The sequence below is a fragment of the Tribolium castaneum genome, chromosome 6 (genome assembly GCF_031307605.1).
Source record: "Tribolium castaneum strain GA2 chromosome 6, icTriCast1.1, whole genome shotgun sequence".
In the NCBI taxonomy this organism is placed as follows: domain Eukaryota; kingdom Metazoa; phylum Arthropoda; class Insecta; order Coleoptera; family Tenebrionidae; genus Tribolium; species Tribolium castaneum.
Window position 1 is genome coordinate 14,630,517 of NC_087399.1, and position 20,819 is coordinate 14,651,335.

The following is a 20,819-nucleotide window of genomic DNA, read 5'->3' on the forward strand; positions in this document are numbered from 1 at the left end:
TTTATTAAGGTAACAGTTTTTTGGTTTCTTGCTTATATCTCGAAAACAGTTACACCTATGAATTTTTGTCTTTTTTTCAAAATTAAAGCTGATAAAATTTCCTACAAAATAGTTATTTGCATTTTTCTTGTAGGACCAACCATAAGCGAGTTATAGAGTTGGATATAAATAATTTTTAACAAAAATTTGCTTTAAAATAAAATGTTTGAAAAACTGAAATTAAACTAATTTAATTGTGTCTAACACTTTAGTAGAGGAAAAAGGAAAAGACATAAAAGTCACTAAAGGTTTCAGAGTTGTCTTTAGTTGTCTTGTTAATAACAATAACATTAATAATAATAATACCAATAGTACTAAATTTGCTTATATGGAAACGCTTAATTAAGGTAACAGTGTTTTGGTTTCTTGCTTATATCTCGAAAACAGTTACTCCTATCAATTTTTATCTTTTTACTAAAATTCAAGCTGATAAAATTTCCTATAAAATAGTTATTTGCATTTTTCATGTAGGACTAACCATAAGCGAGATATATGATTGAAAATAATTAATATTTAAAAAAAAAGTGCTTTAACAGAAAATGTCTTGTGATTTAAAATACACTTAATTTATTGGGTCCAATACTTTATTAGAAGAAAAAGGAAGTGACATAAAAGTCACTGAAGTCTTCAGAGTCGTTTTTAAATGCTGCAGTTTCGTCTTCGTCTCAAACATTGAAAACTGAATTACATTTTTGTTCAGTAACAGTCACAGTTTTCTTATTGGTTTTTTGCTTATATCTCGAAAACAGTTACTCCTATCAATTTTTATCTTTCTATCAAAATTAAAGCTGATAAAATTTCCAACAAAATAGTTATTTGCATTTTTCTTGTAGGACCAACCATAAGCGAGTTATAGAGTTGGATATTAATAATATCTAACAAAAATTTGCTTTAAAATAAAATGTTTGAAAAACTGAAATTAAACTAATTTAATTGTGTCTAACACTTTAGTAGAGGAAAAAGAAGAAGACATAAAAGTCACTAAAGGTTTCAAAGTTGTCTTTAATCGTCATATTAATAACAATAACATTAATAATAATAATACTAATAGTACTAAATTTGCTTATATGCAAACGCTTAATTAAGGAAACAGTGTTTTGGTTTCTTGCTCATATCTCGAAAACAGTTACTCCTATCAATTTTTATCTTTCTTTCAAAATTAAAGCTGATAACATTTCCTACAAAATAGTTATTTGCATTTTTCTTGTGGGACCAACCATAAGCGAGTTATAAAGTTGGATATAAATAATATTTAACAAAAACTTGCTTAAAAATAAAATGTTTGAAATACTGAAATTAAACTAAATTAATTGTGTCTAACACTTTAGTAGAGAAAAAAGAAAAAGACATAAAAGTTACCAAAGTCTTCAGAATCGTTTTTAGTCGTCATATTAATAACAATAACATTAATAATAATAATACTAATAGTATTAAATCTGCTTATATGCAAGCGCTTTATTAAGGTAACAGTTTTTTGGTTTCTTGCTTATATCTCGAAAACAGTTACTCCTATGAATTTTTGTCTTTTTTTCAAAATTAAAGCTGATAAAATTTCCTACAAAATAGTTATTTGCATTTTTCTTGTAGGACCAACCATAAACGAGTTATAGAGTTGGATATAAATAATATTTAACAAAAATTTGCTTTAAAATAAAATGTTTGAAAAACTGAAATTAAACTAATTTAATTGTGTCTAACACTTTAGTAGAGGAAAAAGGAAAAGACATAAAAGTCACTAAAGGTTTCAGAGTTGTCTTTAGTTGTCATATTAATAACAATAACATTAATAATAATAATACTAATAGTACTAAATTTGCTTATATGCAAACGCTTAATTAAGGTAACAGTGTTTTGGTTTCTTGCTTATATCTCGAAAACAGTTACTCCTATCAATTTTTATCTTTTTACTAAAATTCAAGCTGATAAAATTTCCTATAAAATAGTTATTTGCATTTTTCATGTAGGACTAACCATAAGCGAGATATATGATTGAAAATAATTAATATTTAAAACAAAAGTGCTTTAACAGAAAATGTCTTGTGATTTAAAATACACTTAATTTATTGGGTCCAATACTTTTTTAGAAGAAAAAGGAAGTGACATAAAAGTCACTGAAGTCTTCAGAGTCGTTTTTAAATGCTGCAGTTTCGTCTTCGTCTCAAACATTGAAAACTGAATTACATTTTTGTTCAGTAACAGTCACAGTTTTCTTATTGGTTTTTTGCTTATATCTCGAAAACAGTTACTCCTATCAATTTTTATCTTTCTGTCAAAATTAAAGCTGATAAAATTTCCTACAAAATAGTTATTTGCATTTTTCTTGTAGGACCAACCATAAGCGAGTTATAGAGTTGGATATAAATAATATTTAACAAAAATTTGCTTTAAAATAAAATGTTTGAAAAACTGAAATTAAACTAATTTAATTGTGTCTAACACTTTAGTAGAGGAAAAAGAAGAAGACATAAAAGTCACTAAAGGTTTCAAAGTTGTCTTTAATCGTCATATTAATAACAATAACATTAATAATAATAATACTAATAGTACTAAATTTGCTTATATGCAAACGCTTAATTAAGGTAACAGTGTTTTGGTTTCTTGCTCATATCTCGAAAACAGTTACTCCTATCAATTTTTATTTTTTTACTAAATTTTAAGCTGATAAAATTTCCTACAAAATAGTTATTTGCATTTTTTATGTAGGACTAACCATAAGCGAGATATAAGATTGAAGATAATTCATATTTAAAAAAGAAGTGCTTTAACAGAAAATGTCTTGTGATTTAAAATACACTTAATTTATTAGGTCCAATACTTTATTAAAAAAAAAAGGGGGTGACATATAAGTCACTGAAGTCTTCAGAGTCGATTTTAAATGCTGCATTTTCGTCTTCGTCTCAAACATTGAAAACTGAATTACATTTTTGTTCTGAAACGGTAACAGTTTTTACTTTGGTTTTTTGCTTATATCTCGAAAACAGTTACTCCTATCAATTTTTATCTTTTTTTCAAAATTAAAGCTGATAACATTTCCTACAAAATAGTTATTTGCATTTTTCTTGTAGGACCAACCATAAGCGAGTTATAAAGTTGGATATAAATAATATTTAACAAAAACTTGCTTAAAAATAAAATGTTTGAAATACTGAAATTAAACTAAATTAATTGTGTCTAACACTTTAGTAGAGAAAAAAGAAAAATACATAAAAGTCACCAAAATCTTCAGAATCGTTTTTAGTCGTCATATTAATAACAATAACATTAATAATAATAATACTAATAGTACTAAATCTGCTTATATGCAAGCGCTTTATTAAGGTAACAGTTTTTTGGTTTCTTGCTTATATCTCGAAAACAGTTACTCCTATGAATTTTTGTCTTTCTTTCAAAATTAAAGCTGATAAAATATTCTACAAAATAGTTATTTGCATTTTTCTTGTAGGACCAACCATAAGCGAGTTATAGAGTTGGATATAAATAATATTTAACAAAAATTTGCTTTAAATAAAATGTTTGAAAAACTGAAATTAAACTAATTTAATTGTGTCTAACACTTTAGTATTGGAAAAAGAAGAAGACATAAAAGTCACTAAAGGTTTCAAAGTTGTCTTTAATCGTCATATTAATAACAATAACATTAATAATAATAATACTAATAGTACTAAATTTGCTAATATGCAAACGCTTAATTAAGGTAACAGTGTTTTGGTTTCTTGCTCATATCTCGAAAACAGTTACTCCAATCAACTTTTATCTTTTTACTAAAATTCAAGCTGATAAAATTTCCTACAAAATAATTATTTGCATTTTTTATGTAGGACTAACCATAAGCGAGATATAAGATTGAAAATAATTAATATTTAAAAAAGAAGTTCTTTAACAGAAAATGTCTTGTGATTTAAAATACACTTAATTTATTAGGTCCAATACTTTATTAGAAAAAAAGGGGGTGACATATAAGTCACTGAAGTCTTCAGAGTCGATTTTAAATGCTGCATTTTCGTCTTCGTCTCAAACATTGAAAACTGAATTACATTTTTGTTCTGAAACGGTTCAGTTTTTACATTGGTTTTTTGCTTATATCTCGAAAACAGTTACTCCTATCAATTTTTATCTTTCTTTCAAAATTAAAGCTGATAACATTTCCTACAAAATAGTTATTTGCATTTTTCTTGTAGGACCAACCATAAGCGAGTTATAAAGTTGGATATAAATAATATTTAACAAAAACTTGCTTAAAAATAAAATGTTTGAAATACTGAAATTAAACTAAATTAATTGTGTCTAACACTTTAGTAGAGAAAAAAGAAAAAGACATAAAAGTCACCAAAGTCTTCAGAATCGTTTTTAGTCGTCATATTAATAACAATAACATTAATAATAATAATAATACTAATAGTACTAAATCTGCTTATATGCAAGCGCTTTATTAAGGTAACAGTTTTTTGGTTTCTTGCTTATATCTCGAAAACAGTTACTCCTATGAATTTTTGTCTTTTTTTCAAAATTAAAGCTGATAAAATTTCCTACAAAATAGTTATTTGCATTTTTCTTGTAGGACCAACCATAAGCGAGTTATAGAGTTGGATATAAATAATTTTTAACAAAAATTTTCTTTAAAATAAAATGTTTGAAAAACTGAAATTAAACTAATTTAATTGTGTCTAACACTTTAGTAGAGGAAAAAGGAAAAGACATAAAAGTCACTAAAGGTTTCAGAGTTGTCTTTAGTTGTCATATTAATAACAATAACATTAATAATAATAATACTAATAGTACTAAATTTGCTTATATGCAAACGCTTAATTAAGGTAACAGTGTTTTGGTTTCTTGCTTATATCTCGAAAACAGTTACTCCTATCAATTTTTATCTTTTTACTAAAATTCAAGCTGATAAAATTTCCTATAAAATAGTTATTTGCATTTTTCATGTAGGACTAACCATAAGCGAGATATATGATTGAAAATAATTAATATTTAAAAAAAAAGTGCTTTAACAGAAAATGTCTTGTGATTTAAAATACACTTAATTTATTGGGTCCAATACTTTATTAGAAGAAAAAGGAAGTGACATAAAAGTCACTGAAGTCTTCAGAGTCGTTTTTAAATGCTGCAGTTTCGTCTTCGTCTCAAACATTGAAAACCGAATTACATTTTTGTTCAGTAACAGTCACAGTTTTCTTATTGGTTTTTTGCTTATATCTCGAAAACAGTTACTCCTATCAATTTTTATCTTTTTTTCAAAATTAAAGCTGATAAAATTTCCTACAAAATAGTTATTTGCATTTTTCTTGTAGGACCAACCATAAGCGAGTTATAGAGTTGGATATAAATAATATTTAACAAAAATTTGCTTTAAAATAAAATGTTTAAAAAACTGAAATTAAACTAATTTAATTGTGTCTAACACTTTAGTAGAGGAAAAAGAAGAAGACATAAAAGTCACTAAAGGTTTCAAAGTTGTCTTTAATCGTAATATTAATAACAATAACATTAATAATAATAATACTAATAGTACTAAATTTGCTTATATGCAAACGCTTAATTAAGGTAACAGTGTTTTGGTTTCTTGCTTATATCTCGAAAACAGTTACTCCTATCAATTTTTATCTTTTTACTAAAATTAAAGCTGAAAAAATTTCCTACAAAATAGTTAATTGCATTTTTAATGTAGGACTAACCATAAGCGAGATATAAGTTTGAAAATAATTTAAATTTAAAAAAAAGTGCTTCAACAGAAAATGTCTTGTGATTTAAAATACACTTAATTTATTGGGTCCAATACTTTATTAGAAGAAAAAAGAGGTGACAGAAAGGTCACTGAAGTCTTTAGAGTCGTTTGTAAATGCTGCATTTTCGTCTTCGTCTCAAACATTGAAAACTGAATTACATTTTTGTTCAGTAACTGTTACAGTTTTCTTATTGGTTTTTTGCTTATATCTCGAAAACAGTTACTCCTATCAATTTTTATCTTTCTTTTAAAATTAAAGCTAATAAAGCTTCCTACAAAATAGTTTGCATTTTTCTTGTAGGACCAACCATAAGCGAGTTATAGAGTTGGATATAAATAATATTTAACAAAAATTTGCTTTAAATAAAATGTTTGAAAAACCGAAATTAAACTAAATTAATTGAGTCTAACACTTTAGTAGAGAAAAATGAAAAAGACATAAAAGTCACCAAAGTCTTCAGAATCGTTTTTAGTCGTCATATTAATAACAATAACATTAATAATAATAATACTAATAGTACTAAATCTGCTTATATGCAAGCGCTTTATTAAGGTAACAGTTTTTTGGTTTCTTGCTTATATCTCGAAAACAGTTACTCCTATCAATTTTTATCTTTTTACTAAAATTCAAGCTGATAAAATTTCCTATAAAATAGTTATTTGCATTTTTCATGTAGGACTAACCATAAGCGAGATATATGATTGAAAATAATTAATATTTAAAAAAAAAGTGCTTTAACAGAAAATGTCTTGTGATTTAAAATACACTTAATTTATTGGGTCCAATACTTTATTAGAAGAAAAAGGAAGTGACATAAAAGTCACTGAAGTCTTCAGAGTCGTTTTTAAATGCTGCAGTTTCGTCTTCGTCTCAAACATTGAAAACTGAATTACATTTTTGTTCAGTAACAGTCACAGTTTTCTTATTGGTTTTTTGCTTATATCTCGAAAACAGTTACTCCTATCAATTTTTATTTTTCTGTCAAAATTAAAGCTGATAAAATTTCCAACAAAATAATTATTTGCATTTTTCTTGTAGGACCAACCATAAGCGAGTTATAGAGTTGGATATAAATAATATTTAACAAAAATTTGCTTTAAAATAAAATGTTTGAAAAACTGAAATTAAACTAATTTAATTGTGTCTAACACTTTAGTAGAGGAAAAAGAAGAAGACATAAAAGTCACTAAAGGTTTCAAAGTTGTCTTTAATCGTCATATTAATAACAATAACATTAATAATAATAATACTAATAGTACTAAATTTGCTTAAATGCAAACGCTTAATTAAGGAAACAGTGTTTTGGTTTCTTGCTCATATCTCGAAAACAGTTACTCCTATCAATTTTTATCTTTTTACTAAAATTCAAGCTGATAAAATTTCCTATAAAATAGTTATTTGCATTTTTCATGTAGGACTAACCATAAGCGAGATATATGATTGAAAATAATTAATATTTAAAACAAAAGTGCTTTAACAGAAAATGTCTTGTGATTTAAAATACACTTAATTTATTGGGTCCAATACTTTTTTAGAAGAAAAAGGAAGTGACATAAAAGTCACTGAAGTCTTCAGAGTCGTTTTTAAATGCTGCAGTTTCGTCTTCGTCTCAAACATTGAAAACTGAATTACATTTTTGTTCAGTAACAGTCACAGTTTTCTTATTGGTTTTTTGCTTATATCTCGAAAACAGTTACTCCTATCAATTTTTATCTTTCTGCCAAATTAAAGCTGATAAAATTTCCTACAAAATAGTTATTTGCATTTTTCTTGTAGGACCAACCATAAGCGAGTTATAGAGTTGGATATAAATAATATTTAACAAAATTTGCTTTAAAATAAAATGTTTGAAAAACTGAAATTAAACTAATTTAATTGTGTCTAACACTTTAGTAGAGGAAAAAGAAGAAGACATAAAAGTCACTAAAGGTTTCAAAGTTGTCTTTAATCGTCATATTAATAACAATAACATTAATAATAATAATACTAATAGTACTAAATTTGCTTATATGCAAACGCTTAATTAAGGTAACAGTGTTTTGGTTTCTTGCTCATATCTCGAAAACAGTTACTCCTATCAATTTTTATTTTTTTACTAAAATTTAAGCTGATAAAATTTCCTACAAAATAGTTATTTGCATTTTTTATGTAGGACTAACCATAAGCGAGATATAAGATTGAAAATAATTAATATTTAAAAAAGAAGTGCTTTAACAGAAAATGTCTTGTGATTTAAAATACACTTAATTTATTAGGTCCAATACTTTATTAAAAAAAAAGGGGGTGACATATAAGTCACTGAAGTCTTCAGAGTCGATTTTAAATGCTGCATTTTCGTCTTCGTCTCAAACATTGAAAACTGAATTACATTTTTGTTCTGAAACGGTAACAGTTTTTACTTTGGTTTTTTGCTTATATCTCGAAAACAGTTACTCCTATCAATTTTTATCTTTTTTTCAAAATTAAAGCTGATAACATTTCCTACAAAATAGTTATTTGCATTTTTCTTGTAGGACCAACCATAAGCGAGTTATAAAGTTGGATATAAATAATATTTAACAAAAACTTTCTTAAAAATAAAATGTTTGAAATACTGAAATTAAACTAAATTAATTGTGTCTAACACTTTAGTAGAGAAAAAAGAAAAAGACATAAAAGTCACCAAAGTCTTCAGAATCGTTTTTAGTCGTCATATTAATAACAATAACATTAATAATAATAATACTAATAGTACTAAATCTGCTTATATGCAAGCGCTTTATTAAGGTAACAGTTTTTTGGTTTCTTGCTTATATCTCGAAAACAGTTACTCCTATGAATTTTTGTCTTTCTTTCAAAATTAAAGCTGATAAAATATTCTACAAAATAGTTATTTGCATTTTTCTTGTAGGACCAACCATAAGCGAGTTATAGAGTTGGATATAAATAATATTTAACAAAAATTTGCTTTAAATAAAATGTTTGAAAAACTGAAATTAAACTAATTTAATTGTGTCTAACACTTTAGTAGAGGAAAAATAAGAAGACATAAAAGTCACTAAAGGTTTCAAAGTTGTCTTTAATCGTCATATTAATAACAATAACATTAATAATAATAATACTAATAGTACTAAATTTGCTTATATGCAAACGCTTAATTAAGGAAACAGTGTTTTGGTTTCTTGCTCATATCTCGAAAACAGTTACTCCTATCAATTTTTATCTTTCTTTCAAAATTAAAGCTGATAACATTTCCTACAAAATAGTTATTTGCATTTTTCTTGTAGGACCAACCATAAGCGAGTTATAAAGTTGGATATAAATAATATTTAACAAAAACTTGCTTAAAAATAAAATGTTTGAAATACTGAAATTAAACTAAATTAATTGTGTCTAACACTTTAGTAGAGAAAAAAAAAAAGACATAAAAGTCACCAAAGTCTTCAGAATCGTTTTTAGTCGTCATATTAATAACAATAACATTAATAATAATAATACTAACAGCACTAAATCTGCTTATATGCAAGCGCTTTATTAAGGTAACAGTTTTTTGGTTTCTTGCTTATATCTCGAAAACAGTTACTCCTATCAATTTTTATCTTTCTGTCAAAATTAAAGCTGATAAAATTTCCTACAAAATAATTATTTGCATTTTTCTTGTAGGACCAACCATAAGCGAGTTATAGAGTTGGATATAAATAATATTTAACAAAAATTTGCTTTAAAATAAAATGTTTGAAAAACTGAAATTAAACTAATTTAATTGTGTCTAACACTTTAGTAGAGGAAAAATAAGAAGACATAAAAGTCACTAAAGGTTTCAAAGTTGTCTTTAATCGTCATATTAATAACAATAACATTAATAATAATAATACTAATAGTACTAAATTTGCTTATATGCAAACGCTTAATTAAGGAAACAGTGTTTTGGTTTCTTGCTCATATCTCGAAAACAGTTACTCCTATCAATTTTTATCTTTCTTTCAAAATTAAAGCTGATAACATTTCCTACAAAATAGTTATTTGCATTTTTCTTGTAGGACCAACCATAAGCGAGTTATAAAGTTGGATATAAATAATATTTAACAAAAACTTGCTTAAAAATAAAATGTTTGAAATACTGAAATTAAACTAAATTAATTGTGTCTAACACTTTAGTAGAGAAAAAAAAAAAGACATAAAAGTCACCAAAGTCTTCAGAATCGTTTTTAGTCGTCATATTAATAACAATAACATTAATAATAATAATACTAACAGCACTAAATCTGCTTATATGCAAGCGCTTTATTAAGGTAACAGTTTTTTGGTTTCTTGCTTATATCTCGAAAACAGTTACTCCTATGAATTTTTGTCTTTCTTTCAAAATTAAAGCTGATAAAATATTCTATAAAATAGTTATTTGCATTTTTCTTGAAGGACCAACCATAAGCGAGTTATAGAGTTGGATATAAATAATATTTAACAAAAACTTGCTTAAAAATTAAATGTTTGAAATACTGAAATTAAACTAAATTAATTGTGTCTAACACTTTAGTAGAGAAAAAAGAAAAAGACATAAAAGTTACCAAAGTCTTCAGAATCGTTTTTAGCCGTCATATTAATAACAATAACATTAATAATAATAATACTAATAGTATTATTATTAGTTTATTAATATTATTATATTAATATTAATAACAATAACATTAATAATAATAATACTAATAGTATTATTATTAGTATTATTATTATTAATGTTATTGTTATTAATATGACGATAATAATAATAATACTAATAGTATTATTATTAGTATTATTATTATTAATGTTATTGTTATTAATATGACGACTAAAAACGATTCTGAAAACTTTGGTAACTTTTATGTCTTTTTCTTTTTTCTCTACTAAAGTGTTAGACACAATTAATTTAGTTTAATTTCAGTATTTCAAACATTTAATTTTTAAGCAAGTTTTTGTTAAATATTATTTATATCCAACTTTATAACTCGCTTATGGTTGGTCCTACAAGAAAAATGCAAATAACTATTTTGTAGGAAATTTTATCAGCTTTATTTAAAAAAAAAATAAAAACTGATAGGAGTAATTGTTTTCGAGATATAAGCAAAAAACCAAAGTGAAAACTGTTACCGTTTCAGAACAAAAATGTAATTCAGTTTTCAATGTTTGAGATGAAGACGAAAATGCAGCATTTACAATCGACTCTGAAGACTTCAGTGACTTATATGTCACCCCCTTTTTCTTCAAATAAAGTATTGGACCTAATAAATTAAGTGTATTTTAAATCACAAGACATTTTCTGTTAAAGCACTTTTTTTTTAAATATTAATTATTTTCAAACTTATATCTCGCTTATGGTTAGTCCTACATGAAAAATGCAAATAACTATTTTGTAGGAAATTTTATCAGCTTGAATTTTACTAAAAAGATAAAAATTGATAGGAGTAACTGTTTTCGAGATATAAACAAGAAACCAAAACACTGTTACCTTAATTAAGCGTTTGCATATAAGCAAATTTAGTACTATTAGTATTATTATTATTAATGTTATTGTTATTAATGTGACAACTAAAGACAACTCTGAAACCTTTAGTGACTTTTATGTCTTTTCCTTTTTCCTCTACTAAAGTGTTAGACACAGTTAAATTAGTTTAATTTCAGTTTTTCAAACATTTTATTTTAAAGCAAATTTTTGTTATATATTATTTATATCCAACTCTATAACTCGCTTATGGTTGGTCCTACAAGAAAAATGCAAATAACTATTTTGTAGAATATTTTATCAGCTTTAATTTTGAAAAAAAGACAAAAATTCATAGGAGTAACTGTTTTCGAGATATAAGCAAGAAACCAAAAAACTGTTACCTTAATAAAGCGCTTGCATATAAGCAGATTTAGTACTGTTAGTATTATTATTATTAATGTTATTGTTATTAATATGACGACTAAAAACGATTCTGAAGACTTTGGTGACTTTTATGTCTTTTTCTTTTTTCTCTACTAAAATGGTAGACACAATTAATTTAGTTTAATTTCAGTATTTCAAACATTTTATTTTTAAGCAAGTTTTTGTTAAATATTATCTATATCCAACTTTATAACTCGCTTATGGTTGGTCCTACAAGAAAAATGCAAATAACTATTTTGTAGGAAATGTTATCAGCTTTAATTTTGAAAAAAAGATAAAAATTGATAGGAGTAACTGTTTACGAGATATAAGCAAAAAACCAAAGTAAAAACTGTTACCGTTTCAGAACAAAAATGTAATTCAGTTTTCAATGTTTGAGACGAAGACGAAAATGCAGCATTTAAAATCGACTCTGAAGACTTCAGTGACTTATATGTCACCCCCTTTTTTTTCTAATAAAGTATTGGACCTAATAAATTAAGTGTATTTTAAATCACAAGACATTATCTGTTAAAGCACTTCTTTTTTAAATATTAATTATTTTCAATCCTATATCTCGCTTATGGTTAGTCCTACATAAAAAATGCAAATAACTATTTTGTAGGAAATTTTATCAGCTTGAATTTTAGTAAAAAGATAAAAATTGATAGGAGTAACTGTTTTCGAGATATGAGCAAGAAACCAAAACACTGTTACCTTAATTAAGCGTTTGCATATAAGCAAATTTAGTACTATTAGTATTACTATTATTAATGTTATTGTTATTAATATGACGATTAAAGACTACTTTGAAACCTTTAGTGACTTTTATGTCTTCTTCTTTTTCCTCTACTAAAGTGTTAGACACAATTAAATTAGTTTAATTTCAGTTTTTCAAACATTTTATTTTAAAGCAAATTTTTGTTAAATATTATTTATATCCAACTCTATAACTCGCTTATGGTTGGTCCTACAAGAAAAATGCAAATAACTTTTTTGTAGGAAATTTTATCAGCTTTAATTTTGAAAGAAAGATAAAAATTGATAGGAGTAACTGTTTTCGAGATATAAGCAAAAAACCAATAAGAAAACTGTGACTGTTACTGAATAAAAATGTAATTCGGTTTTCAATGTTTGAGACGAAGACGAAACTGCAGCATTTAAAAACGACTCTGAAGACTTCAGTGACTTTTATGTCACTTCCTTTTTCTTCTAATAAAGTATTGGACCCAATAAATTAAGTGTATTTTAAATCACAAGACATTTTCTGTTAAAGCACTTTTTTTTTAAATATTAATTATTTTCAATCATATATCTCGCTTATGGTTAGTCCTACATGAAAAATGCAAATAACTATTTTGTAGGAAATTTTATCAGCTTGAATTTTAGTAAAAAGATAAAAATTGATAGGAGTAACTGTTTTCGAGATATAAGCAAGAAACCAAAACACTGTTACCTTAATTAAGCGTTTGCATATAAGCAAATTTAGTACTATTAGTATTATTATTATTAATGTTATTGTTATTAATATGACAACTAAAGACAACTCTGAAACCTTTAGTGACTTTTATGTCTTTTCCTTTTTTCTCTACTAAAGTGTTAGACACAGTTAAATTAGTTTAATTTCAGTTTTTCAAACATATTATTTTAAAGCAAATTTTTGTTAAATATTATTTATATCCAACTCTATAACTCGCTTATGGTTGGTCCTACAAGAAAAATGCAAATAACTATTCTGTAGAATATTTTATCAGCTTTAATTTTAAAAGAAAGACAAAAATTCATAGGAGTAACTGTTTTCGAGATATAAGCAAGAAACCAAAAAACTGTTACCTTAATAAAGCGCTTGCATATAAGCAGATTTAGTACTATTAGTATTATTATTATTAATGTTATTGTTATTAATATGACGACTAAAAACGATTCTGAAGACTTTGGTGACTTTTATGTCCTTTTCTTTTTTCTCTACTAAAGTGTTAGACACAATTAATTTAGTTTAATTTCAGTATTTCAAACATTTTATTTTTAAGCAAGTTTTTGTTAAATATTATTTATATCCAACTCTATAACTCGCTTATGGTTGGTCCTACAAGAAAAATGCAAATAACTATTTTGTAGGAAATTTTATCAGCTTTAATTTTGACAGAAAGATAAAAATTGATAGGAGTAACTGTTTTCGAGATATAAGCAAAATACCAATAAGAAAACTGTGACTGTTACTGAACAAAAATGTAATTCAGTTTTCAATGTTTGAGACGAAGACGAAACTGCAGCATTTAAAAACGACTCTGAAGACTTCAGTGACTTTTATGTCACTTCCTTTTTCTTCTAATAAAGTATTGGACCCAATAAATTAAGTGTATTTTAAATCACAAGACATTTTCTGTTAAAGCACTTTTTTTTTAAATATTAATTATTTTCAATCATATATCTCGCTTATGGATAGTCCTACATGAAAAATGCAAATAACTATTTTGTAGGAAATTTTATCAGCTTGAATTTTAGTAAAAAGATAAAAATTGATAGGAGTAACTGTTTTCGAGATATAAGCAAAAAACGAAAGTAAAAACTGTTACCGTTTCAAAACAAAAATGTAATTCAGTTTTCAATGTTTGAGACGAAGACGAAAATGCAGCATTTAAAATCGACTCTGAAGACTTCAGTGACTTATATGTCACCCCCTTTTTTTTTTAATAAAGTATTGGACCTAATAAATTAAGTGTATTTTAAATCACAAGACATTTTCTGTTAAAGCACTTCTTTTTTAAATATTAATTATTTTCAATCTTATATCTCGCTTATGGTTAGTCCTACATAAAAAATGCAAATAACTATTTTGTAGGAAATTTTATCAGCTTGAATTTTAGTAAAAAGATAAAAATTGATAGGAGTAACTGTTTTCGAGATATAAGCAAGAAACCAAAACACTGTTACCTTAATTAAGCGTTTGCATATAAGCAAATTTAGTACTATTAGTATTATTATTATTAATGTTATTGTTATTAATATGACAACTAAAGACAACTCTGAAACCTTTAGTGACTTTTATGTCTTTTCCTTTTTTCTCTACTAAAGTGTTAGACACAGTTAAATTAGTTTAATTTCAGTTTTTCAATCATTTTATTTTAAAGCAAATTTTTGTTAAATATTATTTATATCCAACTCTATAACTCGCTTATGGTTGGTCCTACAAGAAAAATGCAAATAATTATTTTGTAGAATATTTTATCAGCTTTAATTTTGAAAGAAAGACAAAAATTCATAGGAGTAACTGTTTTCGAGATATAAGCAAGAAACCAAAAAACTGTTACCTTAATAAAGCGCTTGCATATAAGCAGATTTAGTACTATTAGTATTATTATTATTAATGTTATTGTTATTAATATGACGACTAAAAACGATTCTGAAGACTTTGGTGACTTTTATGTCTTTTTCTTTTTTCTCTACTAAAGTGTTAGACACAATTAATTTAGTTTAATTTCAGTATTTCAAACATTTTATTTTTAAGCAAGTTTTTGTTAAATATTATTTATATCCAACTTTATAACTCGCTTATGGTTGGTCCTACAAGAAAAATGCAAATAACTATTTTGTAGGAAATGTTATCAGCTTTAATTTTGAAAGAAAGATAAAAATTGATAGGAGTAACTGTTTTCGAGATATAAGCAAAAAACCAAAGTAAAAACTGTTACCGTTTCAGAACAAAAATGTAATTCAGTTTTCAATGTTTGAGACAAAGACGAAAATGCAGCATTTAAAATCGACTCTGAAGACTTCAGTGACTTATATGTCACCCCCTTTTTTTTTTAATAAAGTATTGGACCTAATAAATTAAGTGTATTTTAAATCACAAGACATTTTCTGTTAAAGCACTTCTTTTTTAAATATTAATTATTTTCAATCTTATATCTCGCTTATGGTTAGTCCTACATAAAAAATGCAAATAACTATTTTGTAGGAAATTTTATCAGCTTGAATTTTAGTAAAAAGATAAAAATTGATAGGAGTAACTGTTTTCGAAATATGAGCAAGAAACCAAAACACTGTTACGTTAATTAAGCGTTTGCATATAAGCAAATTTAGTACTGTTAGTATTATTTTTATTAATGTTATTGTTATTAATATGACGACTAAAGACGACTCTGAAACATTTAGTGACTTTTATGTCTTCTCCTTTTTCCTCTACTAAAGTGTTAGACACAATTAATTTAGTTTAATTCCGGTTTTTCAAGCATTTTATTTTAAAGCAAATTTTTGTTAAATATTATTTATATCCAACTCTATAACTCGTTTATGCTTGGTCCTACAAGAAAAATGTAAATAACTATTTTGTTGGAAATTTTATCAGCTTTAATTTTGAAAGAAAGATAAAATTTGATAGGAGTAACTGTTTTCGAGATATAAGCAAAAACGAATAAGAAAACTGTAACTGTTACTGAACAAAAATGTAATTCAGTTTTCAATGTTTGAGACGAAGTCAAAAATGCAGCATTTAAAAACGACTCTGAAGACTTCAATGACTTTTATGTCACCTCCTTTTTCTTCTAATAAAGTATTGGACCCAACAAATTAAGTGTATTTTAAATCACAAGACATTTTCTGTTAAAACACTTTTTTTTAATTAATAATTATTTTCAAACTTATATCTCGCTTATGGTTAGTTCTACATGAAAAATGCAAATAACTATTTTGTAGGAAATTTTATCACCTTTAATTTTGGTGAAAAAGTAAAAATTGATAGGAGTAACTGTTTTCGAGATATAGGCAGAAAACAAAAAAACTGTTACCTTAATTAAGCGCTTGCATATAAGCAAATTTAGTACTACTAGTATTGTTATTATAAATGTTATTGTTATTAATATGACGACTAAAGACAACTTTAAGACTTTAGTGACTTTTATGTCTCTCCTTTTTCCTCTACTAAAGTGTTAGACACAATTAATTTAGTTTAATTTCGGTTTTTCAAACATTCTATTTTAAAGCAAATTTTTGTTAAATATTATTTATATCCAACTCTATAACTCGCTTATAGTTGGTCCTACAAAAAAATGCAAATAACTATTTTGTAGGAAATTTTATCAGCTTTAATTTTGAAAAAAAGATAAAAATTGATAGGAGTAACTGTTTTCGAGATATAAGCAAGAAACCAAAAAAATGTTACGTTAATTAAGCGTTTGCATATAAGCAAATTTAGTACTGTTAGTATTATTTTTATTAATGTTATTGTTATTAATATGACGACTAAAGACGACTCTGAAACATTTAGTGACTTTTATGTCTTCTCCTTTTTCCTCTACTAAAGTGTTAGACACAATTAATTTAGTTTAATTCCGGTTTTTCAAGCATTTTATTTTAAAGCAAATTTTTGTTAAATATTATTTATATCCAACTCTATAACTCGTTTATGCTTGGTCCTACAAGAAAAATGTAAATAACTATTTTGTTGGAAATTTTATCAGCTTTAATTTTGAAAGAAAGATAAAATTTGATAGGAGTAACTGTTTTCGAGATATAAGCAAAAACGAATAAGAAAACTGTAACTGTTACTGAACAAAAATGTAATTCAGTTTTCAATGTTTGAGACGAAGTCAAAAATGCAGCATTTAAAAACGACTCTGAAGACTTCAATGACTTTTATGTCACCTCCTTTTTCTTCTAATAAAGTATTGGACCCAACAAATTAAGTGTATTTTAAATCACAAGACATTTTCTGTTAAAACACTTTTTTTTAATTAATAATTATTTTCAAACTTATATCTCGCTTATGGTTAGTTCTACATGAAAAATGCAAATAACTATTTTGTAGGAAATTTTATCACCTTTAATTTTGGTGAAAAAGTAAAAATTGATAGGAGTAACTGTTTTCGAGATATAGGCAGAAAACAAAAAAACTGTTACCTTAATTAAGCGCTTGCATATAAGCAAATTTAGTACTACTAGTATTGTTATTATAAATGTTATTGTTATTAATATGACGACTAAAGACAACTTTAAGACTTTAGTGACTTTTATGTCTCTCCTTTTTCCTCTACTAAAGTGTTAGACACAATTAATTTAGTTTAATTTCGGTTTTTCAAACATTTTATTTTAAAGCAAATTTTTGTTAAATATTATTTATATCCAACTCTATAACTCGCTTATAGTTGGTCCTACAAAAAAATGCAAATAACTATTTTGTAGGAAATTTTATCAGCTTTAATTTTGAAAAAAAGATAAAAATTGATAGGAGTAACTGTTTTCGAGATATAAGCAAGAAACCAAAAAAATGTTACGTTAATTAAGCGTTTGCATATAAGCAAATTTAGTACTGTTAGTATTATTTTTATTAATGTTATTGTTATTAATATGACGACTAAAGACGACTCTGAAACATTTAGTGACTTTTATGTCTTCTCCTTTTTCCTCTACTAAAGTGTTAGACACAATTAATTTAGTTTAATTCCGGTTTTTCAAGCATTTTATTTTAAAGCAAATTTTTGTTAAATATTATTTATATCCAACTCTATAACTCGTTTATGCTTGGTCCTACAAGAAAAATGTAAATAACTATTTTGTTGGAAATTTTATCAGCTTTAATTTTGAAAGAAAGATAAAATTTGATAGGAGTAACTGTTTTCGAGATATAAGCAAAAACGAATAAGAAAACTGTAACTGTTACTGAACAAAAATGTAATTCAGTTTTCAATGTTTGAGACGAAGTCAAAAATGCAGCATTTAAAAACGACTCTGAAGACTTCAATGACTTTTATGTCACCTCCTTTTTCTTCTAATAAAGTATTGGACCCAACAAATTAAGTGTATTTTAAATCACAAGACATTTTCTGTTAAAACACTTTTTTTTAATTAATAATTATTTTCAAACTTATATCTCGCTTATGGTTAGTTCTACATGAAAAATGCAAATAACTATTTTGTAGGAAATTTTATCACCTTTAATTTTGGTGAAAAAGTAAAAATTGATAGGAGTAACTGTTTTCGAGATATAGGCAGAAAACAAAAAAACTGTTACCTTAATTAAGCGCTTGCATATAAGCAAATTTAGTACTACTAGTATTGTTATTATAAATGTTATTGTTATTAATATGACGACTAAAGACAACTTTAAGACTTTAGTGACTTTTATGTCTCTCCTTTTTCCTCTACTAAAGTATTAGACACAATTAATTTAGTTTAATTTCGGTTTTTCAAACATTTTATTTTAAAGCAAATTTTTGTTAAATATTAAAAACTATAAAATGGCTTAGATTGCCTAAAAATACAGATCACACATGATCTTTTGCATAAAAATGAGAAAACGCTCATGTAACACACAAAATAAGCTCCATTTTTCCTTTTTAAAAGTATTATTATTATTATTACATTTGTTACTATTACTATTACTATTATTATTATTATTATTATTATTATTATTATTAAAAACTTATATTAAACAGACAGAAAACGTCGTATTCTGACACAACTTAAAACACAGATCACACATGATCTTTTGCATAGAAATGAGAAAACGCTCATATAACACAAAATAAGCTTCATTTTGGCTTAGAAAACTAAGCTTACTTTTACTACTACTATTATTTTTATTTTTATTATTATTATTATTATTACTATTATTTTTATTATTATTATTACTATTATTATTATTATTATTATTATTATTATTATTAATATTATTATTATTAAAGACCGATTATAACTTTTGTATAGTAAATGTTTTTATACCAGTTTTAAAATGAGTTATTAATTTTAGACAATTTCTTGCCTAAAAACACAGATCACAGATGATCTCTTGCATAGAAATGAGAAAACGCTCAGATAACACAAAATAAGCATCATTTTTGCTTAGAAAAACTAAGCTTTAATTTAGAAAGAAATTTATTATTATAAGTATTATTATCATTATTATTATTATTATTATTATTATTATTATTATTATTATTGTTTCTTTTATTACTATTATTATTATTATTATTATTATTATTATTATTATTAACTTTTGTATAGTAAATGTTTTTATACCAGTTTTAAAATGAGTTATTAATTTTATTCAATTTCTTGCCTAAAAACACAGATCACAGATGATCTCTTGCATAGAAATGAGAAAACGCTCATATAACACACAAAATAAGCATCATTTTTGCTTAGAAAAACTAAGCTTTAATTTAGAAAGAAATTCATTATTATAAGTATTATTATCATTATTATTATTATTATTATTATTATTATTATTTCTTTTATTACTATTATTATTATTATTATTATTATTATTATTACTATTATTATTATTATTATTATTACTATTATTATTATTATTATTATTAACTTTTGTATAGTAAATGTTTTTATACCAGTTTTAAAATGAGTTATTAATTTTAGACAATTTCTTGCCTAAAAATACAGATCACAGATGATTTCTTGCATAGAAATGAGAAAGCGCTCATATAACACACAAAATAAGCTTCATTTTTGCTTAGAAAACTAAGCTACTTTTATTTCTATTATTATTTTTATTATTATTATTATTATTATTATTATTATTATTATTATTATTATTATTATTATTATTATTATTATTATTATTATTATTATTATTATTATTATTATTGTTATTATTATTATTATTAACTTTTGTATAGTAAATGTTTTTATACCAGTTTTAAAATGAGTTATTAATTTTAGACAATTTCTTGCCTAAAAATACAGATCACAGATGATTTCTTGCATAGAAATGAGAAAGCGCTCATATAACACACAAAATAAGCATCATTTTTGCTTAGAAAAACTAAGCTTTAATTTAGAAAGAAATTCATTATTATAAGTATTATTATCATTATTACTATTATTATTATTATTATTACTATTATTATTATTATTATTATTATTATTATTATTATTATTATTATTATTATTATTAAAAACTTATATTAAACAGACAGAAAACGTCGTATTCTGACACAAAAAAACGAATTACGTTATAGACTTGACGAGAACGGCGTATCTCGGACTCTTATAGGACTCTTATAGGGTCAAAAATTATCAGTTTGGATTAAAACAAATTATTTTTGTTGACTCTCAGTCTGAATTGTTCATCAGTTCAAACAAAAACGGCTTACTTTAGACGATCTTTTGCTTTGAACAAGAAAACTTACATCGAACAGACTAAAAACGTATTAATCTGGCATAAAAGA